We start from the raw sequence: 27,500 nt of genomic DNA on the forward strand, positions 1-27,500 counted from the left end.
ATCCAACGGGCGCTGTTCTACGGGCCTATCACCCTCTATGGGTTCTGAGCCACATTCAAGTTGGACTTGAAAAGCGCTAAGATGACGGATAGTGAGACGCACCAGTACACGGAATCGGATAGACGGACTGGCCGCCACCCCTACGTGCTGAGCTTCTCCCGTTTCGCTCGCAGCTACTCAGGGAATCCCGGTTGGTTTCTTTTCCTCCCCTTATTAATATGCTTAAATTCAGGGGGTTGTCACACATGAACTGAGGCTTATGTACCTTGCGGTTGTTATCGTCACATCTGGCTTGCGACTACTTTGTTTCAATGTCCAATATGTACCGTTGGACTCGGTTAACGGGCTGTTAGCCCGCGTGTGGTTTAACTCACTGATACCTTCCATTGCCCATACGCTAGTTTGTTTGTGTTCCTTTGGTCAACTTCCATACTTGAATCATTTGTGCTACCGCTGCTGCTTCGACGCTACTTTGACATCTTCGCTTCTATTTAAATAAATAAATAAGCTGAAGCTAGACATCAGTAAACACCACCACAGACACCACAAGCACGCCTTCTCCTCGTACTTCCGCCTCACGCGGGAACACGGACGCTCTAAATACTTCGAATTCCAATGCCAGTATATTGTAAACCACGGGTTCTTTAATGCTAGCGGGTCGTCGCGACCCTAGTTAACATCATGGTGCACGTCTCGTGACGGGTGTCACGGCGTAGTTAAATGTATGCGATACATTTCTCAAATATAAGCGCTCAGTCATCTGTACATCATGGTAGGTTCCCACGACGTGCAATATGCGTTCAACTTATCAATGTTCATGTGTCCTGCAGTTCACATTATGACGCGCAGTTAGCTGCGGTCTTCATCGATCCATGAGCCGAGTGATCCACTGCCGAGGGTGACTAACTTGCGTAAGCCGCCGCTGTGCGCGTATACCCGTTCCCCGTAGGGAGGAGCAAGCCGCCGCTTAGAGACGAAGCATAAAGTGTCCTCATTCCACATAGGGCAAGCTGGATGAATCCATTTTACCCAGGACGGCCGAAGCGGCGTGGACCAGGGGAGAACTGAACCTTATACTTCACACCACAGTAAGTCTACGTGTCCTCTTCCACATAGGGCAAGCTAGAACTAACTATCTTACCCAGGACTGCCGAAGCAGCGTGGACCAGGGAGGAACACACTTTTCATGGAAACGTAAGGCATCCATGACTGCCATAACGTAAGCCGCCGCTGTGCGCGTATACCCGTTCCCCGTAGGGAGGAGCAAGCCGCCGCTTAGAGACGAAGCATAAAGTGTCCTCATTCCACATAGGGCAAGCTGGATGAATCCATTTTACCCAGGACGGCCGAAGCGGCGTGGACCAGGGGAGAACTGAACTTTATACTTCACACCACAGTAAGTCTACGTGTCCTCTTCCACATAGGGCAAGCTAGAACTAACTATCTTACCCAGGACTGCCGAAGCAGCGTGGACCAGGGGAGGAACACACTTTTCATAGAAACGTAAGGCATCCATGACTGCCATAGTGCGTAAGCCGCCGCTGTGCGCGTAAACCCGTTCCCCGTAGGGAGGAGTCAAGCCGCCGCTTAGAGACGAAGTATTAAGTGTCCTCTTCCACATAGGGCAAGCTAGAATGAACTATCTTACCCAGGACCGCCGAAGCAGCGTGGACCAGGGGAGAACTGAACTTTATACTTCACACCACAGTATTGAGTAATGTGCCCTCTTCCACATAGGGCAAGCTGGAATGTTCCATTTTACCCAGGACGGCCGAAGCGGCGTGGACCAGTGGAGGACTACACAATCATGAGGTTTGATATCGACTTGTGTGTTTCAATAGGGTACCGATGGTATGTTTTGAACCGATTTGATTTAGCCATTCTGAAGTCATCACTTGGTTGAAGCGCTGAACTAGGGAGGCATCGTTTACATATATATTGGTTTTCGCATGCTCTACTAGGTTAATGTCATGAGGTTGGCTATCGAGCATGCCCAAGTGATGACTTGATTGTGTGCTTGCTTGAATTCTTCACATTTCATACCATCGGTTAGTTGTCGAATCATTCCTCGATCATAACCTTCGTTCTTGGTTCATGTATGCTCTCTTCCACATAGGGCAAGCTAGAATTAACTATCTTACCCAGGACCGCCGAAGCAGCGTGGACCAGGGGAGAACTATACTTTGTCTTGTATGCCCTCTTCCACATAGGGCAAGCTAGAATTAACTATCTTACCCAGGACCGCCGAAGCAGCGTGGACCAGTGGAGGACTATACTTTGTTCATAACACCACAGTATTGAGTAATGTGCCCTCTTCCACATAGGGCAAGCTAGAATGAACTATCTTACCCAGGACCGCCGGAGCAGTGTGGACCAGTGGAGGACTACACAATCATGAGGTTTGATATCGACTTGTGTGTTTCAATAGGGTACCGATGGTATGTTTTGAACCGATTTGATTTAGCCATTCTGAAGTCATCACTTGGTTGAAGCGCTGAACTAGGGAGGGGCATCGTTTACATATATATTGGTTTTCGCATGCTCTACTAGGTTAATGTCATAGGGTTGGCTATCGAGCATGCCCAAGTGATGACTTGATTGTGTGCTTGCTTGAATTCTTCACATTTCATACCATCGGTTAGTTGTCGAATCATTCCTCGATCATAACCTTCGTTCTTGGTTCATGTATGCTCTCTTCCACATAGGGCAAGCTAGAATTAACTATCTTACCCAGGACCGCCGGAGCAGCGTGGACCAGGGGAGAACTATACTTTGTCTTGTATGCCCTCTTCCACATAGGGCAAGCTAGAATTAACTATCTTACCCAGGACTGCAAAGCAGCGTGGACCAGTGGAGGACTATACTTTGTTCATTACACCACAGTATTAAGTATGGTGTCCTCTTCCACATAGGGCAAGCTAGAACTAACTATCTTACCCAGGACCGCCGAAGCAGTGTGGACCAGGGGAGGACTATACTTTATACTTCACACACTAGCCATACTGAAGTCATCACTTGGTTGAAGCGCTGAACTACGGCGGGGTAATCGTTTACAGGTTATAATCATATAGCTGCATGCTCATTAGTAGATAATGGAATATTGTATGGCAATATGAGCATGCCCAAGTGATGACTTTGTTTCAAGCTCAACAGGTAGGGTATTGAGTCCTCTTCCACATAGGGCAAGCTAGAATGAACTATCTTACCCAGGACCGCCGGAGCAGCGTGGACCAGTGGAGGACTCTATACTTTATACTTCACACCACAGTATTGAGTACGTCTTGCATAAAGCCCCTAATGAGAACCACGAGGGCTCTCTCAATGTAGAACCACGAGGGCTCTAGTACCGATTCTCTCGGTACGGCTTGGTCCGTGTTCCTTTATGCTTGTACTCGCGAAAAGTCTCAACCCGGAGGTCTTGACTTTGTATTGTCATAGTTGGACTACGACGGGGCATCCGACCATTGCTGATCGAACACCCCTGATTCACCATCTTTCGGGTAGGCGGTACGCGTACCTCCGGACGCGGAAGTCTCAACCCGGAGGTCTTGACTTTGATTGTCATAGTTGGACTACGACGGGGCATCCGACCATTGCTGATCGAACACCCCTGATTCACCATCTTTCGGGTAGGCGGTGCGCGCACCTCCGACGCGGAAGTCTCAACCCGGAGGTCTTGACTTTGTATTGTCATAGTTGGACTACGACGGGGTATCCGACTCATCGAATACCCCAGAAGCACACCATCTTTCGGGTAGGCGGTACGCGTACCTCCGGACGCGGAAAGTCTCAACCCGGAGGTCTTGACTTTGGTTGTCATAGTTGGACTATGACGGGGCATCCGACCATTGCTGATCGAACACCCCTGTTACACCATCTTTCGGATAGGCGGTGCGCGACACCACCGACGCGGAAAGTCTCAACCCGGAGGTCTTGACTTTGTATTGTTGGATAGTCCTCTTCCACTATAGGGCAAGCTGGAAATATTCCATTTTACCCAGGACTGCCGAGGCAGCGTGGACCAGGGGAGAACTTCACGGAATCTTCAGGCATCCATGATTGCCATAGTGCGTAAGCCGCCGCTGTGTGCGTCAACTCGTTCCCCGTGAGGAGGAGTCTAGCCGCCGCTAAAAGACGAAGCATTAAGTGTCCTCATTCCACTATAGGGCAAGCTAGAATTAACTATCTTACCCAGGACCGCCGAAGCAGCGTGGACCAGGCGAGGACTACTTTATACTTCACACCACAGTATTGAGTACGACTTGCATAAAGCCCCTAATGAGAACCACGAGGGCTCTCTCAATGTAGAACCACGAGGGCTCTAGTACCGATTCTCTCGGTACGGCTTGGTCCGTGTTCCTTTATGCTTGTACTCGCGGAAAGTCTCAACCCGGAGGTCTTGACTTTGATTGTCATAGTTGGACTACGACGGGGAATCCGACCATTGCTGACCGAACACCCCTGATTCATCATCTTTCGGATAGGAGGTGCGCCCACCTCCGACGCGGAAGTCTCAACCCGGAGGTTCGGACTTAGAGTTTTTCCCATTTAAAAGTTTTTCTCTTAGCCATACTGAAGTCATCACTTGGTGAACGATTGAACTAGGGCGGGTTAATCGTTTATAGGTATCATGTGGTTTGCATGCTCTCTTAGGTTAAGGTCATGTGGTTGGCTATCGAGCATGCCCAAGTGATGACTTTGTTTCACGCTTGCTTGATTTCTTCATGATTCCCTGTTATATAGTGTAATCATTCGAGAACAGGGAATCTTTGGTTTTGCTCAACAGGTATTGGATGTCAACTTGGTATCTAGATCGCATTAAGTCTCAACCCTTAGGTTCGGACTTGTATAGTGACATCTTGTTACGGTCTTGAGTCTCAACCCGCAGGTTCGGACTACCTAGTGTTTGATCGAATATAATATGGCAACTTGTGCCTAAGTCTCAACCCGCAGGTTCGGACTTCTGTTTATTTGGCCAATGTTTGTATAAGGCAACTTGTGCCTAAGTCTCAACCCGCAGGTTCGGACTTGTGTATTTGTTCGAAGTCATGTATAAGGCAACGTGTGCCTAAGTCTCAACCCGCAGGTTCGGACTTGTTAGTGTTTCGTCAACTTTCATATGGCAACTTGTGCCTAAGTCTCAACCCGCAGGTTCGGACTTGTGTATTTGTTCGAAGTCATGTATAAGGCAACTTGTGCCTAAGTCTCAACCCGCAGGTTTGGACTTGTGTATTTGTTCGAAGTCATGTATAAGGCAACGTGTGCCTAAGTCTCAACCCGCAGGTTCGGACTTGTTAGTGTTACGTCAATTATCATATGGCAACTTGTGCCGAAGTCTCAACCCGCAGGTTCGGACTTCTATAGTGTTTCGTCAATTATCATATGGCAACTTGTGCCGAAGTCTCAACCCGCAGGTTCGGACTTCTGGAAGGATCACTTGGCCACTAATGATCCTTCCGCAGGTTCACCTACGGAAACCTTGTTACGACTTTTACTTCCTCTAAATCATCAAGTTCGGTCAACTTCGATAAAGCAGACGCGGTTCACGAGGATCCAGCGAACGATCATCTCCAAAGACCTCACTAAATAATCCATCGGTAGTAGCGACGGGCGGTGTGTACAAAGGGCAGGGACGTATTCAACGCTGGCTGATGACCAGCACTTACTAGAAGTTCCGAGTTCATATGGACCATTGCAATCCATAATCCCTACTAAGTGAGTATTTGAGTGATTTCCCGTTCCTCTCGGAATAGGAGACACGCTGCTACCCACATTGTAGCACGCGTGTAGCCCAGAACATCTAAGGGCATCACGGACCTGTTATCGCTCGATCTCATTTTGCTAAACACAAATTGTCCTGCTAAGCAGCGTACCGTAAGTGCACTTGCGCACACGAACAGCGAAGGTGTCAGGTCATACTCCACCGAAAGGTCCTAACCCGTTCCAATCGGCATCGACGCATTAACGCTGACTGCGTTCTAGTTAGCATATGTGAGTCACGTTCGTTATCGGAATTAACCAGACAAATCAATCCACGAACTAAGAACGGCCATGCACCACTACCCTTAAATTTGAGAAAGAGCTATTAATCTGTCTCACCTCCATAAGTTCGGACCTGGTAAGTTTTCCCGTGTTGAGTCAAATTGAACCGCAAGCTCCATTTCATTGTGGTGCCCTTCCGTCAATTCCTTTAAGTTTCAACTTTGCAACCATACTTCCCCCGGAACCTGACTTTGGTTTCCCGGAAGCTACTGAGAGCACCTGGTTGTAGCGTCTCCCAATTGCTAGTTGGCATCGTTTACGGTTAGAACTAGGGCGGTATCTAATCGCCTTCGATCCTCTAACTTTCGTTCTTGATTAAAGAAAGCATCCTTGACAAATGCCTTCGCTTTAGTTAGTCTTACGACGGTCTACGAATTTCACCTCTCGCGCCGTAATACTAGTGTCCCCAACTACTTCTGTTAATCATTACCTCCGGTCTGAGTACAAACCAATGAAAGATTAGACCAAGGTCGTATTCCATTATTCCATGCAAGATTATTCTAGGGCGTTTGGGCACCCTGCTTTAAGCACTCTAATTTGTTCAAGGTAAACGTGAGCGGTCGAGCTCTATGTTACACTTGCACCCGTTGAAGGGCACACCATGACACAGACTTGGTGCCCTACCACACCATTGAGTCGCAACCAGATTCCGACTTGGCCCACCGACCACGGGTTGACCGGGTCGGCGGAGCCGGACTGTGTTGGACAAGTATCAACTTCGAACGTTTTAACCGCAACAATTTTAATATACGCTAGTGGAGCTGGAATTACCGCGGCTGCTGGCACCAGACTTGCCCTCCACTTGATCCTCGTAGAAGGATTTATGCTCTACTCATTCCAATTATGAAACATCATTAAAGAGTTTCATATTGTTATTTCTCGTCACTACCTCCCCGTCCCGGGATTGGGTAATTTACGCGCCTGCTGCCTTCCTTGGATGTGGTAGCCATTTCTCAGGCTCCCTCTCCGGAATCGAACCCTGATTCCCCGTTACCCGTTGCAACCATGGTAGTCCTCTATACTACCATCCATAGTTGATAGGGCAGATATTTGCGAGATCTGTCGTCGGTGCGAGACCATACGATCAGCATCATTATCCAGACTTCAACTCAATGACACGGAGAACCCGCGATTGGTTTGACTAATAAGTGCACCAGTTCCCGCGAGGGTCCTGGCATGTTGCATGTATTAGCTCTAGATTTTCCACAGTTATCCAAGTAACTAGGTTGATGATCTCGTAAATTATAGCTGTTATACTGAGCCTTATGCGGTTTCACATTAAATCTGTTTGTACTTAGACATGCATGGCTTAACCTTTGAGACGAGCGTATATTACTGGTAGGATCAACCAGAATTCCGACTTTGCGTTCGAATGTTCATTGTCCCATTGCACCCGGAGGAGCAAACACCACGTTCTATATGTTGTCAAGTCCGGTAGCACACGGGAGGCGAGCCCCCGTGCGAACCTCATTGCCCTCGTATCACACACACCCGATGCACCGGACAGGCACTTGAGCGGCATTCGACTCCGCTAAGCGCTCGTGCGCCCGATTGTGCATGCGCTGACGGGGCCTTCATACCCCTACCACAGCGACCTTATGCCAAACTTCCATGAATACTTAGGTGAGCTGACAAGGGCCTTCATTTCCCTACCATCAACTAAAGGACACGCTAGGCGCGTCCGATCATTGCAACTGCGGGGCTTTCATACCCCAATCACCACAGTACGCAATTCACCAGAGTTTAATCACAACCCCCCCGGACATGGCACACTATTAACTTGCAACAAAACTTAGTGTGTGCCGGGCACATCGGTTCCACAAAATCATTCCCGATGTACCCCAATTGGGGTTGTGAACGCATCCATGGTCCTCTGACACACCCAACCAAGCGTGGATACTACATACCTCAAACACCCAGTACACTAACAGACAAATCAATATATGGTTGCTTTCCCCCAGACATTTGCCAATCACTTGGCACCCGGACGGGAACTCGCTCCTGATTGCGCCAATGCCACCCATTTGCCAAGAGCGAGTTCTGTATGTAGATTTCATTTGGAAAGACAACCGTGTACTGGATATTCTATCCGACGATTACAGATGACGAGTACGAGACTCGACTACACTCACGGATAATACATTTTGGGTCGAGATTGCTTTCGGGGTTTTCGATTGGTCTTGCGCTTGTAAACGTATAACTTTGACTTGTGGTAACCTCGGTATGTTAGTCGATCACGTGGTTGTGAACTGGGTAGGGGTGAGCAATCTGTTCACTTGCACTCTGGGTAGGAATATGGTGAGCGCTATAGGTTAAAGATCATGGTATGGTTCCATCGTGATGACTTTCGCTAGATAGTAGTATGTTTGGATAGTTATAACGTTTTTGGCCATTTGTTCATAGTGTTCGGTTCATTCAGGAATTCGATTGGTCTTTGCTTCACACACGTGGTCGATCACTTGGATGTGAACTAGGGTGAGAATAAGGTGTTCACTAGTGCTCTTAGGTTTTGGATCAGTACTGAGCACTTGATTGGTTTCGCATAATATGTATCCATAGTGATGACTCTTTCCAGCTTAAGATTTCGTTACCAGTTTCGAATCCTCCCCACGTTCGCTTTTACTTGGTTAGGTTTTCGAGTGTAGATTTGAAAGCAATCTCATGTATGTATCCCATCTGATATAAGCCACTGACAGTTCATGTCACCTCGTTCAACTCTCGCTGGGTCACAGAAGTATGTTACTGCGCCCATTATCCCTACTCGGATAGGTTCGGTTCGTTCGTTTTATACTACGGTGAGTAAACTCAATTTGTGCATCGCATAGCCATGGAAAGCAAGCTTTCGCGGGCCTCTTCGACTGTTTTGATACGAGCTGTGCCCGTGATGCTTGTCATCCCAGGATACTAGACCCCTTTGGACGACCGCATGACCATCAGAAAGTAAATTCCACGTTCGATTTGGGGTGTGAACCCCGAACATAAAGTCTTTGTGTAGAACCACGAGGGCTCTATAGTACCGATTCTCTCGGTACGCTTGGTCCGTGTTCCTTTATGTTCGTACTCTTGTGAATAAGATTCACGTTCGTTTTGGGATATTTGCTACTGTCACCGTTTGAGTACTATGGGGCTTGAACCCCTAACATAAAGTCTTTGTGTAGAACCACGAGGGTTCTATAGTACCGATTCTCTCGGTACGCTTGGTCCGTGTTCCTTTATGTTCGTACTCTTGTGTGTATAATATTCATGTTCGGTTTGGGATATTTGCTACTTTCACCAGGGTCCCGTTCTTCATACAAGTCTGCCTTGCTAATGTGGTAACTTTATAGTGTAGTTCTGACATCCCAATTTTGGGACTTAGCCGATTTTTCGTATATTTCCATATGACCCATAGGGTCCCTTTCTTCATACAAGCTTGCCTAGGGCGATCGGTCAAAACTTGTCTTACTATTCGATTGGTCTTCGCACTTTCACCCTAGGCAGTTCGCCTAGGTCTGTCTTCTTGAGGAGGCCAAAACCCGAAATAAGGAGGTTCGGCCGACCCTGAAACCTCCCCTGTCTGAACTACACTAACCCGATTTTTCAGGGTCCTCAGCGCCATACAACTTTGCCTAGGTCACTTGTACTCTTGACTTAGGCCATCCGACTTGGTCCGTGTTTCTTCCTAGGGTTCACCTAGGTACTTTGCCTTGCTTGATGTGGTAACTTTTTAGTGTAGTTCAGACATCCTAATTTTGGGACTTAGCCGATTTTTCATGTATTTCCATATGACCCATAGGGTCCCTTTCTTCATACAAGCTTGCCTAGGGCGATCGGTCAAAACTTGTCTTACTATTCGATTGGTCTTCGCACTTTCACCCTAGGCAGTTCGCCTAGGTCTGTCTTCTTGAGGAGGCCAAAACCCGAAATAAGGAGGTCCAGCCGACCCTGAAACCTCCCCTGTCTTAACTACACTAACCCGATTTTTCATGGTCCTTAGCGCCATACAACTTTGCCTAGGTCACTTGTACTCTTGACTTAGGCCATCTGACTTGGTCCGTGTTTCTTCCTAGGGTTCACCTAGGTACTTTGCCTTGCTTGATGTGGTAACTTTTTAGTGTAGTTCAGACATCCCAATTTCGGGACTTAGCCGATTTTTCGTATATTTCCATATGATCCATAGGGTCCCTTTCTTCATACAAGCTTGCCTAGGGCGATCGGTCAAAACTTGTCTTACTATTCGATTGGTCTTCGCACTTTCACCCTAGGCACTTTGCCTAGGTCTGTCTTCTTGAGGAGGCCAAAACCCGAAATAAGGAGTTTCAGCCGACCCAGAAACCTCCCCTGTCTGAACTACACTAACCCGATTTTTCAGGGTTCTCAGCGCCATACAACTTTGCCTAGGTCACTTGTACTCTTGACTTAGGCCATCTGACTTGGTCCGTGTTTCTTCCTAGGGTTCACCTAGGTACTTTGCCTTGCTTGATGTGGTAACTTTTTAGTGTAGTTCAGACATCCCAATTTTGGGACTTAGCCGATTTTTCATGTATTTCCATATGACCCATAGGGTCCCTTTCTTCATACAAGCTTGCCTAGGGCGATCGGTCAAAACTTGTCTTACTATTCGATTGGTCTTCGCACTTTCACCCTAGGCAGTTTGCCTAGGTCTGTCTTCTTGAGGAGGCCAAAACCCGAAATAAGGAGGTTCAGCCGACCCAGAAACCTCCCCTGTCTGAACTACACTAACCCGATTTTTCAGGGTCCTCAGCGCCATACAACTTTGCCTAGGTCACTTGTACTCTTGACTTAGGCCATCTGACTTGGTCCGTGTTTCTTCCTAGGGTTCACCTAGGTACTTTGCCTTGCTTGCTGTGGTAACTATTTAGTGTAGTTCAGACATCCCAATTTTGGGACTTAGCCGATTTTTCATGTATTTCCATATGACCCATAGGGTCCCTTTCTTCATACAAGCTTGCCTAGGGCGATCGGTCAAAACTTGTCTTACTATTCGATTGGTCTTCGCACTTTCACCCTAGGCACTTTGCCTAGGTGTAGCTTCTTGAGGAGGTCAAAACCCAAAATAAGGAGGTTCAGCCGACCCAAAAACCTCCCCTGTCTAAACTACACTAACCAGATTTTTCAGGGTCCTCACCGTCATACAACTTTGCCTAGGTCACTTGTTCTCTTGACTTAGGCCATCTGACTTGGTCCGTGTTTCTTGCTAGGGTTCACCTAGGTACTTTGCCTTGCTTGATGTGGTAACTTTTTAGTGTAGTTCAGACATCCCAATTTTGGGACTTAGCCGATTTTTCATGTATTTCCATATGACCCATAGGGTCCCTTTCTTCATACAAGCTTGCCTAGGGCGATCGGTCAAAACTTGTCTTACTATTCGATTGGTCTTCGCACTTTCACCCTAGGCAGTTTGCCTAGGTGTAGCTTCTTGAGGAGGTCAAAACCCAAAATAAGGAGGTTCAGCCGACCCAAAAACCTCCCCTGTCTAAACTACACTAACCAGATTTTTCAGGGTCCTCACCGTCATACAACTTTGCCTAGGTCACTTGCACTCTTGACTTAGGCCATCTGACTTGGTCCGTGTTTCTTGCTAGGGTTCACCTAGGTAGTTTGCCTTGCTTGATGTGGTAACTTTTTAGTGTAGTTCTGACATCCCAATTTTGGGACTTAGCCGATTTTTCATGTATTTCCATATGACCCTTAGGGTCCCTTTCTTCATACAAGCTTGCCTAGGGCGATCGGTCAAAACTTGTCTTACTATTCGATTGGTCTTCGCACTTTCACCCTAGGCAGTTTGCCTAGGTGTAGCTTCTTGATGAGGCCAAAACCCAAAATAAGGGGGTTCGGCCGACCCAAAAACCTACCCTGTCTAAACTACACTAACCAGATTTTTCAGGGTCCTCAGCGCCATACAACTTTGCCTAGGTCACTTGTTCTCTTGACTTAGGCCATCTGACTTGGTCCGTGTTTCTTGCTAGGGTTCACCTAGGTACTTTGCCTTGCTTGATGTGGTAACTTTTTAGTGTAGTTCAGACATCCCAATTTTGGGACTTAGCCGATTTTTCATGTATTTCCATATGACCCATAGGGTCCCTTTCTTCATACAAGCTTGCCTAGGGCGATCGGTCAAAACTTGTCTTACTATTCGATTGGTCTTCGCACTTTCACCCTAGGCAGTTTGCCTAGGTGTAGCTTCTTGAGGAGGTCAAAACCCAAAATAAGGAGGTTCAGCCGACCCAAAAACCTCCCCTGTCTAAACTACACTAACCAGATTTTTTAGGGTCCTCACCGTCATACAACTTTGCCTAGGTCACTTGCACTCTTGACTTAGGCCATCTGACTTGGTCCGTGTTTCTTGCTAGGGTTCACCTAGGTAGTTTGCCTTGCTTGATGTGGTAACTTTTTAGTGTAGTTCTGACATCCCAATTTTGGGACTTAGCCGATTTTTCATGTATTTCCATATGACCCTTAGGGTCCCTTTCTTCATACAAGCTTGCCTAGGGCGATCGGTCAAAACTTGTCTTACTATTCGATTGGTCTTCGCACTTTCACCCTAGGCAGTTTGCCTAGGTGTAGCTTCTTGATGAGGCCAAAACCCAAAATAAGGGGGTTCGGCCGACCCAAAAACCTACCCTGTCTAAACTACACTAACCAGATTTTTCAGGGTCCTCAGCGCCATACAACTTTGCCTAGGTCACTTGTTCTATTGACTTAGGCCATCTGACTTGGTCCGTGTTTCTTCCTAGGGTTCACCTAGGTACTTTGCCTTGCTTGGTGTGGTAACTTTTTAGTGTAGTTCTGACATCCTCATTTTGGGACTTAGCCGATTTTTCGATCAATACCATATGACCCATCAGGGTCCTTTCCTGCATATAAGTTTGCCTTGCTTGGTGTGGTAACATTTGAGTGTAGTTCTGACATCCCCATTTTGGGACTTAGCCGATTTTTCGATCAATACCATATGACCCATCAGGGTCCTTTCCTTCATATAAGTTTGCCTTGCTTGGTGTGGTAACATTTGAGTGTAGTTCTGACATCCCCATTTTGGGACTTAGCCGATTTTTCGATCAATACCATATGACCCATCAGGGTCCTTTGCTTCATATAAGTTTGCCTTGCTTGGTGTGGTAACATTTGAGTGTAGTTCTGACATCCCCATTTTGGGACTTAGCCGATTTTTCGTAAAATACCATATGACCCATCAGGGTCCTTTGCTTCATATAAGTTTGCCTTGCTTGGTGTGGTAACATTTGAGTGTAGTTCTGACATCCCCATTTTGGGACTTAGCCGATTTTTCGTAAAATACCATATGACCCATCAGGGTCCTTTGCTTCATATAAGTTTGCCTTGCTTGGTGTGGTAACATTTGAGTGTAGTTCTGACATCCCCATTTTGGGACTTAGCCGATTTTTCGTAAAATACCATATGACCCATCAGGGTCCTTGCCTTCATATAAGTTTGCCTTGCTTGGTGTGGTAACATTTGAGTGTAGTTCTGACATCCCCATTTTGGGACTTAGCCGATTTTTCGTAAAATAACATTTGACCCATCAGGGTCTTTTGCTTCATATAAGTTTGCCTTGCTTGGTGTGGTAACACATGAGTGTTGTTCTGACATCCTCATTTTGGGACTTAGCCGATTTTTCGATCAATACCATATGACCCATCAGGGTCCTTTCCTGCATATAAGTTTGCCTTGCTTGGTGTGGTAACATTTGAGTGTAGTTCTGACATCCCCATTTTGGGACTTAGCCGATTTTTCGATCAATACCATATGACCCATCAGGGTCCTTTCCTTCATATAAGTTTGCCTTGCTTGGTGTGGTAACATTTGAGTGTAGTTCTGACATCCCCATTTTGGGACTTAGCCGATTTTTCGATCAATACCATATGACCCATCAGGGTCCTTTGCTTCATATAAGTTTGCCTTGCTTGGTGTGGTAACATTTGAGTGTAGTTCTGACATCCCCATTTTGGGACTTAGCCGATTTTTCGTAAAATACCATATGACCCATCAGGGTCCTTTGCTTCATATAAGTTTGCCTTGCTTGGTGTGGTAACATTTGAGTGTAGTTCTGACATCCCCATTTTGGGACTTAGCCGATTTTTCGTAAAATACCATATGACCCATCAGGGTCCTTTGCTTCATATAAGTTTGCCTTGCTTGGTGTGGTAACATTTGAGTGTAGTTCTGACATCCCCATTTTGGGACTTAGCCGATTTTTCGTAAAATACCATATGACCCATCAGGGTCCTTCGCTTCATATAAGTTTGCCTTGCTTGGTGTGGTAACATATGAGTGTAGTTCTGACATCCCCATTTTGGGACTTAGCCGATTTTTCGTAAAATACCATATGACCCATCAGGGTCCTTGCCTTCATATAAGTTTGCCTTGCTTGGTGTGGTAACATTTTAGTGTAGTTCTGACATCCCCATTTTGGGACTTAGCCGATTTTTCGTAAAATACCATATGACCCATCAGGGTCCTTGCCTTCATATAAGTTTGCCTTGCTTGGTGTGGTAACATTTGAGTGTAGTTCTGACATCATCATTTTGGGACTTAGCCGATTTTTCGTAAAATACCATATGACCCATCAGGGTCCTTGCCTTCATATAAGTTTGCCTTGCTTGGTGTGGTAACATTTGAGTGTAGTTCTGACATCATCATTTTGGGACTTAGCCGATTTTTCGTAAAATACCATATGACCCATCAGGGTCCTTGCCTTCATATAAGTTTGCCTTGCTTGGTGTGGTAACATTTTAGTGTAGTTCTGACATCACCATTTTGGGACTTAGCCGATTTTTCGTAAAATACCATATGACCCATCAGGGTCCTTGCCTTCATATAAGTTTGCCTTGCTTGGTGTGGTAACATTTTAGTGTAGTTCTGACATCACCATTTTGGGACTTAGCCGATTTTTCGTAAAATACCATATGACCCATCAGGGTCATTGCCTTCATATAAGTTTGCCTTGCTTGGTGTGGTAACATTTTAGTGTAGTTCTGACATCACCATTTTGGGACTTAGCCGATTTTTCGTAAAATACCATATGACCCATCAGGGTCCTTTGCTTCATATAAGTTTGCCTTGCTTGGTGTGGTAACACATGAGTGTAGTTCTGACATCCCCATTTTGGGACTTAGCCGATTTTTCGACCAATACCATATGACCCATCAGGGTCCTTTGCTTCATATAAGTTTGCCTTGCTTGGTGTGGTAACATTTGAGTGTAGTTCTGACATCCCCATTTTGGGACTTAGCCGATTTTTCGATCCATCCTATATGACCCATCAGGGTCCTTTTTCTTCATATAAGTTTCCCAAGACTTAGTGCTTTTTACCTTTGGACACCAATATCACCCTTACGGGTTTCTTTGATCTTCTCTTTTTGTATTGACCAAATGTAGGTCTTGCCATGCCAAACATATAATTGTTCTACACCAAGTCTCTATCTCGTACCGCCAGCTCGGTACATTCGATCAACCTGCCCTTAAGGCACCCGGGACTTAGCCATTTTTTCACATTTTTCATGATTTTGAGGCAACTTTTCTCGACTTTGTCACCTTATATCACCAAGATCCTTTCCCTTTAGCGCTTCACTCTGTTCGTATGATATTTAGCGCTGACTATCACCTTTCTATCGCTGAGCTTAACTTCTTATTCGGTGCCATAGAGCCAGAGATATTTGGTGTATGCTGTTATAAGGGAAGTTTGTCACTTTTTCAAAGGCCCACTTTGGGACGCCCATATCTCACCTTCAGGTATCTTCGATCTTCTTGTCGTCTATGGACGAAACTTAGGTCTTGTCTTGGCCAACTTATAAATGTTCTACGGCCAAGCCGTATCTCTTACCGCCAGCCCGGTATTTTTGGACTTAGCCGGATTTTCGCCTCTCGTGGTAACAATTTCTGTCTTTGACTCACAATAACACCCGAACGGTCACATGCTAGCGCTTTGCTTGGTAGGAATTATAGTTAGCGCTACCTTTTCTCTTTCCATCGATACCTTGTCCGTTCCATTCCATGCCATACAGCCGAAGTTATGATGTTTCCCGTTTTCCATATCATGTGGAGCTTATGCTCTGGGAAAACCATCTAACACCTGTACCACCCTTTTGGGTACCACCGATCTCGACACTATGTTCGGGCCAAATATAGGTTATAACATGCCGAACTTATAATTGTTCTACACCAAGTCTCTATCTCTTACCGCCTGCTCGGTATTTTACTCGTAAGTCCAAATTTCACAACTTGTACTTTTTGGCCCAATGTACTCGAGTTTCAATTTTGGTAACATTTTTCGACTTTGTCGCTTAATAACTTCCAAATCATGCTAGTTAGCGCTTTGCTTTCTTCTAGTCGTATCTAGCGCTGGGTGTTACCTTTCCAAAACACATCCTAGCTTTACAATCCATGCCATACAGCCGGAGCTACATGGTGCACAAGTCAAATCCATTTTAGCCATGTTTCATTTTTGCCAATTTTTGACCACTCGTATCACCCTTCCAGAGTGGTCCGATCTCCTCGCTTTCTATGGACGACTTTTAGGTCTCGTAGAGGCAAACTTATAAGTATTCTACGTCAACCCGCTATCTCTTACCGCCTGCTCGGTATTCTTGGTCTTGTCCGATTTTTGGCCATTTTGGTATTATTTTTCGACTTTGTCGCTTAATAACTCAGTTTTGCTCAACACTTAGCGCTTCGGTTGTTTGGGATTATAGTTAGCGCTCGGTTCAACCTTTCCAACACTGACCTTAGCTTGTCAATCCGTTCCATACAGCCTGAGTTATTCGCGATACCGTGTTTCAATCCATTTCTCAAGTCTCGTTTTGGTCCAACTTTGAACCAGCCATATCACCCTGATGGGTACCTCCGATCTTCTCGCTCTATATTGGCCAAAGTTAGGTCTTGTGGTAACGTACTTATGATTGTTCTACGCCGTGTTCGTAGCTCTTATCGTTCGCCCGCTATTTTCGATCATAAGGTGAATTTTCGCCTCTAAACCACCATTTTTCACCTTTGCCCTCTAATATGACCGACTTGCTCAACACCTAGCGCTTCGCTTGGTAGGACACATAGCTAGCGCTCGTCAAGACCTTTCCAACGCATATCCAAGCTTTCCGATCCGAGCCATACAGCCTGAGCTATAGGCGATACCGTTTTTCCCATTTTCTTGGTCACACGCACTTTAGGGTACGCCTTTTTGCCTTTGACCCTTAATACCTCCTCCGGGTCACTAGTAGGCGCTTAGCTTGGTAGGAAACATAGCTAGAGCAGGCCTTCACCTTTCCAAAACTGCCTCAAGTGTACCGATCCGACATCTAGAACCAAAGTTATGGTCATTCCTATCATGCTCTACTTTCATGGTCAACCTCCACCAAGCACACCTAGGTTGGACCAACTTTCACCAACTCATCTCGAACCCCAAATTTGCTTCGACCTACTAGGTTTCCCTAGTAAAGTGGTCAAAACATCCATTACAACACGACTGGTCTTTCTGGTGGTCGACCTAGGCGACTTTGTTCGACGACCACCACCCCATGGAACTAAAAGACGTCCCTTGATACGGACCACCGATACATTTTCCGGCCTGTCTAAACTACACTCATCGAAATTTTTTTGGGTCCCCACCGTCATACAAGTTTGCCTAGGTCAAGTTTTTCTTCCGGATCGGCCGCGGACCTCACTTTTCATTATCTAGGGAGGCCATAGGGCCCCAAAAGGGGTTTTTTAAAATTTTCGACACTTTCGACTTTGGTCGGATTTTTTCCGATTTTGGTCCGACCTAGGGACTTGGTGGTCCAAGGAGCCTCGGGACCAAACTTTTTTCTCAGGGGTCCCTACCGCCATACAACTTTGCCTAGGTAAATTTTTTGTTCCAAATCGACCGCGGATTTAACTTTTCAATATCTGGGGCTCGTGTAGAGTCCGAATATGAGGTTTTCTCATTTTTCGACATTTTCGACTTTTTTCGACTTTTTTCGGGTTTTTCGACCTAGGGGTCCGCCGAACAAATTTTGGGTCAAAAATTTTTATTGAACTAGTCGAAAGTACGCAAAAAGATAAGACTTTTTGCCGAAGACACCATGCCCCGGAACCGACTCCTTCCCCTTCAAAATTGGGGACAAACGTGATTTTTGAAACTTTTCCTTAGGGAGCCCAAGACTTAGAAAATTTTCAAATTCTCGATTTTTCGATTGCGAGCTAGCGCTTTGCGGTCTTCGGCAATGTTGTAGATCTCGACGAGATAAGACTTTTTGGTCAAGAGACATTTTGCCCTCCGACCCCTCCTTCCCCCCGCAAATCGCCCCCCAAAGTGCAATTTTTGCATTTTCACCTCTTTGCACGCACTGTTCGGCCCAAATGACCCCTTTCTATGGGTCTGAGCGCTTTGCGGTCTTCGGCAAACTTTTAGAGCGTACCAAGCCCTAATTATAATTGTTCTACACCACCTTCGTACCTCTTCATCCCTGGCCGCTATTCGCGTACCAAGGTAATTTTTGTTCATTTTGTCAACATTTTTCATCTTTGACTGCTTATATCGGCCTTGCCATGAACCGATAGCGCTTCGCTGTGTTCTAACGTAAGTTAGTACTACTCAATACCTTTTTAAATCATGTCTTAGATTGTCATTTGCTTGCTTACAGCCGGAGCTATGAGTGATACCGTAAAAAGTACCGAAACTTGGAAAAATCCTTGGATCGACCATATCCCCCCTTTGGGGGCCAGATATCGAAAAAAGTTCTGATTCAAAAAGTTGCGCCTTAACGTGTTCTAGTTATGCCTAGAACATTTCACTTCGCTAGCTGGCCTGCAACTTAGCCGTAATTGGGATTTTAGGGTGTTCATGGAGGGCCCATTTCCTGTGACTTGGTATCTTTTGGGCCCTATGTTTCTCTAATATCTCCACGAGTTTTCCAGGTAGCCTTCTCATACTTTCAGGGTGCCTAGAACACCTCAAGACCTTTCCAACGCTATGCCGTTCGCCTCGCTCGGACATCTACAGCCAAAGTTATTCGAGGTACACGGTACCTTACCCTGTTTTCTCAGTACTTGGTCGAAAATTTCGATCAGCCATATGACCGACTTGGACAACCCTGAGCGGGTTGGCCCCATATAACTAAACTTTCGTCTCGTGGAGGCAAACTTATAAATATTCCACGTCAACTCGCTATCTCGTACCGCCTTGACGGTATACTTGGTCCAAGGGCCATTTCCAGCGACTTGGTCGCAATTTCGCTCTAAGTTTCGCTAATACCTTCGTCCGTGGACATGGTGATTTTTTGTTCGTATTTTTCCTTGATAGTCCCACTCAAGACTATTCCATACCAGAGCCAAGCGTCCCGCTAAGTGCCATACAGCCTGAGCAGTAATTCATGAAAGGTACCTCTACCAGTTTTTGCCATACTTGGGTACAAACTTTGTATCGCCCATATCTCCACTTTAGAGGCCAGCCAGCACCTTGACCCCATATACTTTTTTGTTGGTCATACCATGCACTAAATATAATTGTTCTACGTCAACTTGCTATCTCTTCTCCAACTTGCCGTTATTCTTGGTCCAAGTCCCATTTCATTCGTTTTTGAACCCATTTTGCTATATGTTTCACTAATAGCTTCGACCATGGTCAAGCTGATTTTCCATTTGTATTTTTCCTTGATAGTCCCTCTCAAGACCATTCCAAAACACACCGCAGCTAGTCGCTCGGTGGCAAACTGACCGAGTTATAAATCATGAAAGGTACCTCTACCTGGTACACCACGTGGTCGGCCCAAACCATAAACCGACCAAACGACCGACTTGGAGCACCCTGACCGGGTTGGCCCCATATAATGAAAGTTGCGTCTCTACACGCCCAACTTATAATTGTTCTACACCAAGTCTCTATCTCTTACCGCCTGCTCGGTATTTTACTCGTAAGTCCAAATTTCACAACTTGTACTTTTTGGCCCAATGTACTCGAGTTTCAATTTTGGTAACATTTTTCGACTTTGTCGTTTAATAACTTCCAAATCATGCTAGTTAGCGCTTTGCTTTCTTCTAGTCGTATCTAGCGCTGGGTGTTACCTTTCCAAAACATATCCTAGCTTTACAATCCATGCCATACAGCCGGAGCTACATGGTGCACAAGTCAAATCCATTTTAGCCATGTTTCATTTTTGCCTATTTTTGACCACTCGTATCACCCTTCCAGAGTGGTCCGATCTTCTCGCTGTCTATGGCCGACTTTTAGGTCTCGTAGAGGCAAACTTATAAGTATTCTACGTCAACCCGCTATCTCTTACCGCCTGCTCGGTATTCTTGGTCTTGTGTGATTTTTGGCCATTTTGGTATTATTTTTCCACTTTGTCGCTTAATAACTCAGTTTTGCTCAACACTTAGCGCTTCGGTTGTTTGGGATTATAGTTAGCGCTCGGTTCGACCTTTCCAACACTGATCTTAGCTTTTCGATCCGTTACATACAGCCTGAGTTATTCGCGATACCGTGTTTCAACCCATTTCTCAAGTCTCGTTTTGGTCCAACTTTGAACCAGCCATATCACCCTGATGGGTACCTCCGATCTTCTCGCTCTATATTGGCCAAAGTTAGGTCTTGTGGTAACGTACTTATGATTGTTCTACGCCGTGTTCGTAGCTCTTATCGTTCGCCCGCTATTTTCGATCATAAGGTGAATTTTCGCCTCTAAACCACCATTTTTCACCTTTGCCCTCTAATATGACCGACTTGCTCAACACCTAGCGCTTCGCTTGGTAGGACACATAGCTAGCGCTCGTCAAGACCTTTCCAACGCATATCCAAGCTTTCCGATCCGAGCCATACAGCCTGAGCTATAGGCGATACCGTTTTTCCCATTTTCTTGGTCACATGCACTTTAGGGTACCCCTTTTTGCCTTTGACCCTTAATACCTCCTCCGGGTCACTAGTAGGCGCTTAGCTTGGTAGGAAACATAGCTAGAGCAGGCCTTCACCTTTCCAAAACTGCCTCAAGTGTACCGATCCGACATCTAGAACCAAAGTTATGGTCATTCCTATCATGCTCTACTTTCATGGTCAACCTCCACTAAGCACACCTAGGTTGGACCAACTTTCACCAACTCATCTCGAACCCCAAATTTGCTTCGACCTACTAGGTTTCCCTAGCAAAGTGGCCAAAACATCCATTACAACACGACTGGTCTTTCTGGTGGTCGACCTAGGCGACTTTGTTCGACGACCACCACCCCATGGAACTAAAAGACGTCCCTTGATACGGACCACCGATACATTTTCCGGCCTGTCTAAACTACACTCATCGAAATTTTTTTGGGTCCCCACCGTCATACAAGTTTGCCTAGGTCAAGTTTTTCTTCCGGATCGGCCGCGGACCTCACTTTTCATTATCTAGGGAGGCCATAGGGCCCCAAAAGGGGTTTTTTAAAATTTTCGACACTTTCGACTTTGGTCGGATTTTTTCCGATTTTGGTCCGACCTAGGGACTTGGTGGTCCAAGGAGCCTCGGGACCAAACTTTTTTCTCAGGGGTCCCTACCTCCATACAACTTTGCCTAGGTCAATTTTTTGTTCCAAATCGACCGCGGATTTCACTTTTCAATATCTGGGGCTCGTGTAGAGTCCGAATATGAGGTTTTCTCATTTTTCGACATTTTCGACTTTTTTCGACTTTTTTCGGGTTTTTCGACCTAGGGGTCCGCCGAACAATTTTTGGGTCAAAAATTTTTATTGAACTAGTCGAAAGTACGCAAAAAGATAAGACTTTTTGCCGAAGACACCATGCCCCGAAACCGACTCCTTCCCCTTCAAAATTGGGGACAAACGTGATTTTTGAAACTTTTCCTTAGGGAGCCCAAGACTTAGAAAATTTTCAAATTCTCGATTTTTCGATTGCGAGCTAGCGTTTTGCGGTCTTCGGCAATGTTGTAGATCTCGACGAGATAAGACTTTTTGGTCAAGGGTCATTTTGCCCTCCGACCCCTCCTTCCCCCCGCAAATCGCCCCCCAAAGTGCAATTTTTGCATTTTCACCTCTTTGCACGCACTGTTCGGCCCAAATGGCCACTTTCTATGGGTCTGAGCGCTTTGCGGTCTTCGGCAAACTTTTAGAGCGTACCAAGCCCTAATTATAATTGTTCTACACCACCTTCGTACCTCTTCATCCCTGGCCGCTATTCGCGTACCAAGGTAATTTTTGTTCATTTTGTCAACATTTTTCATCTTTGACTGCTTCTATCGGCCTTGCCATGAACCGATAGCGCTTCGCTGTGTTCTAACGTAAGTTAGTACTACTCATTACCTTTCCAAATCATGTCTTAGATTGTCATTTGCTTGCATACAGCCGGAGCTATGAGCGATACCGTAAAAAGTACCGAAACTTGGAAAAATCCTTGGATCGCCCATATCCCCCCTTTGGGGACCAGATATCGAAAAAAGTTCTGATTCATAAAGTTGCGCCTTAACGTGTTCTAGTTATGCCTAGAACATTTCACTTCGCTAGCTGGCCTGCAACTTAGCCGTAATTGGGATTTTAGGGTGTTCAAGGAGGGCCCATTTCCTGCGACTTGGTATCTTTTGGGCCCTATGTTTGTCTAATATCTCCACGAGTTTTCCAGATAGCTTTCTCATACTTTCAGGGTGCCTAGAGCACCTCAAGACCTTTCCAACGCTATGCCGTTTGCTTCGCTCGGACATCTACAGCCGAAGTTATTCGAGGTACACTGTACCTTACCCTGTTTTCTCAGTACTTGGTCGAAAATTTCGATCAGCCATATGACCGACTTGGACAACCCTGAGCGGGTTGGCCCCATATAACTAAACTTTCGTCTCGTGGAGGCAAACTTATAAATATTCCACGTCAACTCGCTATCTCGTACCGCCTTGACGGTATACTTGGTCCAAGGGCCATTTCCAGCGACTTGGTCGCAATTTCGCTCTAAGTTTCGCTAATACCTTCGTCCGTGGACATGGTGATTTTTTGTTCGTATTTTTCCTTGATAGTCCCACTCAAGACTATTCCATACCAGAGCCAAGCGTCCCGCTAAGTGCCATACAGCCTGAGCAGTAATTCATGAAAGGTACCTCTACCAGTTTTTGCCATACTTGGGTACAAACTTTGTATCGCCCATATCTCCACTTTGGAGGCCAGCCAGCACCTTGGCCCCATATACTTTTTTCTTGGTCATACCATGCACTAAATATAATTGTTCTACGCCAACTTGCTATCTCTTCTCTAACTTGCCGTTATTCTTGGTCCAAGTCCCATTTCATTCGTTTTCGGACCCATTTTGCTATATGTTTCACTAATAGCTTCGGCCATGGACAAGCTGATATTCTGTTTGTATTTTTGCTTGATAGTCCCACTCAAGACCATTCCAAAACACACCGCAACTTGTCGCTCGGTGGCAAACTGACCGAGTTATAATTCATGAAAGATACCTCAACTTGGTACACCATGTGGTCGGCCCAAACCATATACCGACCAAACGACCGACTTGGAGCACCCTGACCGGGTTGGCCCCATATAATGAAAGTTGCGTCTCTACACGCCCAACTTATGAATATTCTACGCCAAGTCGCTATCTCTTACCGGTAAGCCGGTATTCACCTTCCAAGGGGGATTTTGGTCAAGTGCCATTTCCTGCGACTTGGTCCCCGAATACGACCATCATCACCTAATATCTCCGTGGTCTTTCAACTCAGCCTCATGAAACTTTCAGGGTAGATAGGTCTCCCCGAGACCTTTCCAACGGTGAGCCGTTTGCCTCGCTCGGCCATATACAGCCGAAGTTATTAATGGTACTTGGTACCTTACCCTGTTTTTTCCATACTTGTTCGTACTTGGGTACAAACTTTGGATCGCCCATATCTCCACTTTGGAGGCCAGCTAGCACCTTGGCCCCATATACTTTTTTGTTGGTCATGCCATGCACCAAATATAGTTGTTCTACGCCAACTTGCTATCTCTTCTCCAACTTGCCGTTATTCTTGGTCCAATTCCCATTTCATTCGTTTTTGGACCCATTTTGCTATATGTTTCACTAATAGCTTCGGCCATGGACAAGCTGATTTTCGATTGGTATTTTTCCTTGATAGTCCCACTCAAGACCATTCCAAAACACACCGCAGCTTGTCGCTCGGTGGCAAACTGACCAAGTTATAATTCATGAAAGGTACCTCAACTTGGCAAACCACGTGGTCGGCCCAAACCATAAACCAACCAAACGACCGACTTGGAGCACCCTGACCGGGTTGGCCCCATATAATAAAAGTTGCGTCTCTACACGCCCAACTTATGAATATTCTACGCCAAGTCGCTATCTCTTACCGGTAAGCCGGTATTCACCTTCCAAGGGTGATTTTGGTCAAGCGCCATTTCCTGCGACTTGGTCCCCGAATTGGACCATCATCACCTAATATCTCCGTGGTCTTTCAACTCAGCCTCATGAAACTTTCAGGGTAGATAGGTCTCCCCAAGACCTTTCCAACGGTGAGCCGTTTGCCTCGCTCGGCCATCTACAGCCGAAGTTATTAATGGTACTTGGTACCTTACCCTGTTTTTTCCATACTTGTTCGTACTTGGGTACAAACTTTGGATCGCCCATATCTCCACTTTGGAGGCCAGCCAGCACCTTGGCCCCATATACTTTTTTGTTGGTGATACCATGCACCAAATATAATTGTTCTACGCAAGCTTGCTATCTCTTCTCCAACTTGCGGTTATTTTTGACTCAAGTCCCATTTCCATAGTTTTTTGTACCAATTTGCTCTATGTTTCGCTAATAGCTTCGCCCAAGGACTTTGTGATTTTTTGTTCGCATTTTTCCTAAATAGTCCCACTCAAGACTATTCCAAATCACACCTTAGCTTGTCGCTCAGTGCCATACAGCCAGAGTTTTAATTCATGAAAGGTACATCACCTTGGTACACCACGTGGTCGGTCCAAACCATCAACCAACCATATGACCGACTTCGAGTCGAGCTAGCGGCTAGGCTCAATATAATGAAATGCGTGTCTTGATGCGGGCTACTGACGGTCTGAACAATGTAGCTCGCTAGCTCGTCTCTAAACTTGTGTTTTGGTCGAATATTGGGTGTTCATGTACCACTTCGGGTAACATGGACTTTGGTGCAACTTTACCACTTGTGCACTTAATAACTTCCCGGTCATTCAAGTCTTTGCCTTCATACTTTCAGGGTAGTTAGGTCTCGTCGAGACCTTTCCATACATATGCCAAACTCATCGATCGGACATCTATAGCCCGAGTTATTCGCGGTACACCGTACCTTACCCTGTTTTTTCCTCAATTGGGTACAAACCTTGGAACACCCATATCGCCCCTTTAGAGACTAGCTGGCACGTTGGCCTCATATAATGATAAGTGCACCTCAACTAGGGCTACTGACGGTCAGAACATTTCAACTTGCTAGCTCGGGCCCACACTTGTGTTTTTCTCGAATATATGGTTCAAGTGTGCCACTTTGGGCACTTTTGGACATTTTGTCCCCACACAACTTTCTTGCCTTGGTAGATAGGGTCTTGTGATCTTGGGCAAAAAGATGCACCAAGATAAAGTCTAACTTTCGTTCTTGTACCGCAAAGCGCTATCTCAAACACCCGAGGAGATAGAAAGTGATTATGTTCGGTATATCGGTCTTCCATGGCCTACTATGGTAAACCCCTGCAGGTATGCAACCGAAGGTGCTTGGTACATGTATTTGGTGCAATATCGGTGCAAAGTAGGTGTTTCCTTGATCGGGCTATAACTTTCTTGGTTGATGTTGGATTGCTTTGCGGTCTTCGGGGGATAGTTAGGGAACATGTTGGCCAACATTTCCTTATTCCTCAGCCTGGCCGTACCTCTTACCGTCTAGGCGGTATACATGCTCTAAGTTGGAACTTGTGTTCCTTTGGGTAACTTCTCTGACTTTGACGCTTAATAACTTTCGTTCATATGCAGTCTAAGCTCTGCAACTCTCAGGAAAGCTAGTACTACTCATTTCCTTTCCATATCAGTCTTTGGCTTGTCGATCCGATGTCTACAGCCTTACTTATTCACGTTCCCTGTGAAGGTAGGTTTTTGCCCATTTTCCAGTTCATGTGGTAACATTCCCAGACTTTGCCGGCTTTCTCTTCATGTGGTAACTTGCTTGCTCATGTGGTAACTTGGAAGTGTATTTCTGACAGACCCAATCTGGGACTTAGCCGATTTTTCTCTGCATATTATATGGATCCATCACTAGGCCATCTTGCTTGCTCATGTGGTAACTTGGAAGTGTATTTCTGACAGACCCAATCTGGGACTTAGCCGATTTTTCTCTTCATATCATATGGATCCATCACTAGGCCATCTTGCTTGCTTGTGTGGTAACTTGATAGTGTATGTCTGACAGACCCAATCTGGGACTTAGCCGATTTTTCTCTTCATATCATATGGATCCATCACTAGGCCATCTTGCTTGCTTGTGTGGTAACTTGGAAGTGTATTTCTGACAGACCCAATCTGGGACTTAGCCGATTTTTCTCTTCATATTATATGGATCCTGGACTTAGCCGATTTTTCTCTTCATATCATATGGATCCATCACTAGGCCATCTTGCTTGCTTGTGTGGTAACTTGGAAGTGTATTTCTGACAGACCCAATCTGGGACTTAGCCGATTTTTCTCTTCATATCATATGGATCCATCACTAGGCCATCTTGCTTGCTTGTGTGGTAACTTGGAAGTGTATTTCTGACAGACCCAATCTGGGACTTAGCCGATTTTTCTCTTCATATTATATGGATCCTGGACTTAGCCGATTTTTCTCTTCATGTCATATGGATCCATCACTAGGCCATCTTGCTTGCTTGTGTGGTAACTTGGAAGTGTATTTCTGACAGACCTAATCTGGGACTTAGCCGATTTTTCTCTTCATATTATATGGATCCTGGACTTAGCCGATTTTTCTCTTCATATCATATGGATCCATCATTAGGCCATCTTGCTTGCTTGTGTGGTAACTTGATAGTGTATTTCCGACAGACCCAATCTCGGACTTAGCCGATTTTTCTCTTCATATTATATGGTTCCATCACTAGGCCATCTTGCTTGCTTGTGTGGTATCTTGAAAGTGTATGTCTGACAGACCCAATCTCGGACTTAGCCGATTTTTCTCTTCATATAATATGGATCCTGGACTTAGCCTGTTATTAGGTTATTATATATGGATCCTGGACTTAGCCGATTATTAGGTTATTATATATGGATCCTGGACTTAGCCGATTTTTCTCTTCATATAATATGGATCCGGGACTTAGCCGATTATTAGGTTATTATATATGGATCCTGGACTTAGCCGATATTTCTCTTCATATTATATGGATCCTGGACTTAGCCGATTTTTCTCTTCATATAATATGGATCCGGGACTTAGCCGATTTTTCTCTTCATATAATATGGATCCGGGACTTAGCCAATTTTTCTCTTCATGTGGTAA

At 45.6% G+C, this 27,500-nt stretch overlaps 2 non-coding genes across 2 annotated transcripts in view; both read right to left on the reverse strand.

Moving 5' to 3' along the window:
- Positions 1-259, reverse strand: part of LOC131269872 (large subunit ribosomal RNA) — a 4,091-nt gene extending 3,832 nt beyond the window's left edge. The window contains exon 1 of the ribosomal RNA XR_009179045.1: positions 1-259. This exon is cut by the window's left edge and continues 3,832 nt beyond it. This is a non-coding gene — a ribosomal RNA (large subunit ribosomal RNA).
- A 487-nt stretch (positions 260-746) lies between these two features.
- Positions 747-901, reverse strand: LOC131269860 (5.8S ribosomal RNA). Its single transcript, XR_009179033.1, has one exon. It is a non-coding gene; the product is annotated as a 5.8S ribosomal RNA (ribosomal RNA).
- Between the last annotated feature and the right edge of the window lie 26,599 nt (positions 902-27,500).

This window comes from Anopheles coustani (assembly GCF_943734705.1).
Source record: "Anopheles coustani chromosome X unlocalized genomic scaffold, idAnoCousDA_361_x.2 X_unloc_10, whole genome shotgun sequence".
Lineage (NCBI taxonomy): Eukaryota > Metazoa > Arthropoda > Insecta > Diptera > Culicidae > Anopheles > Anopheles coustani.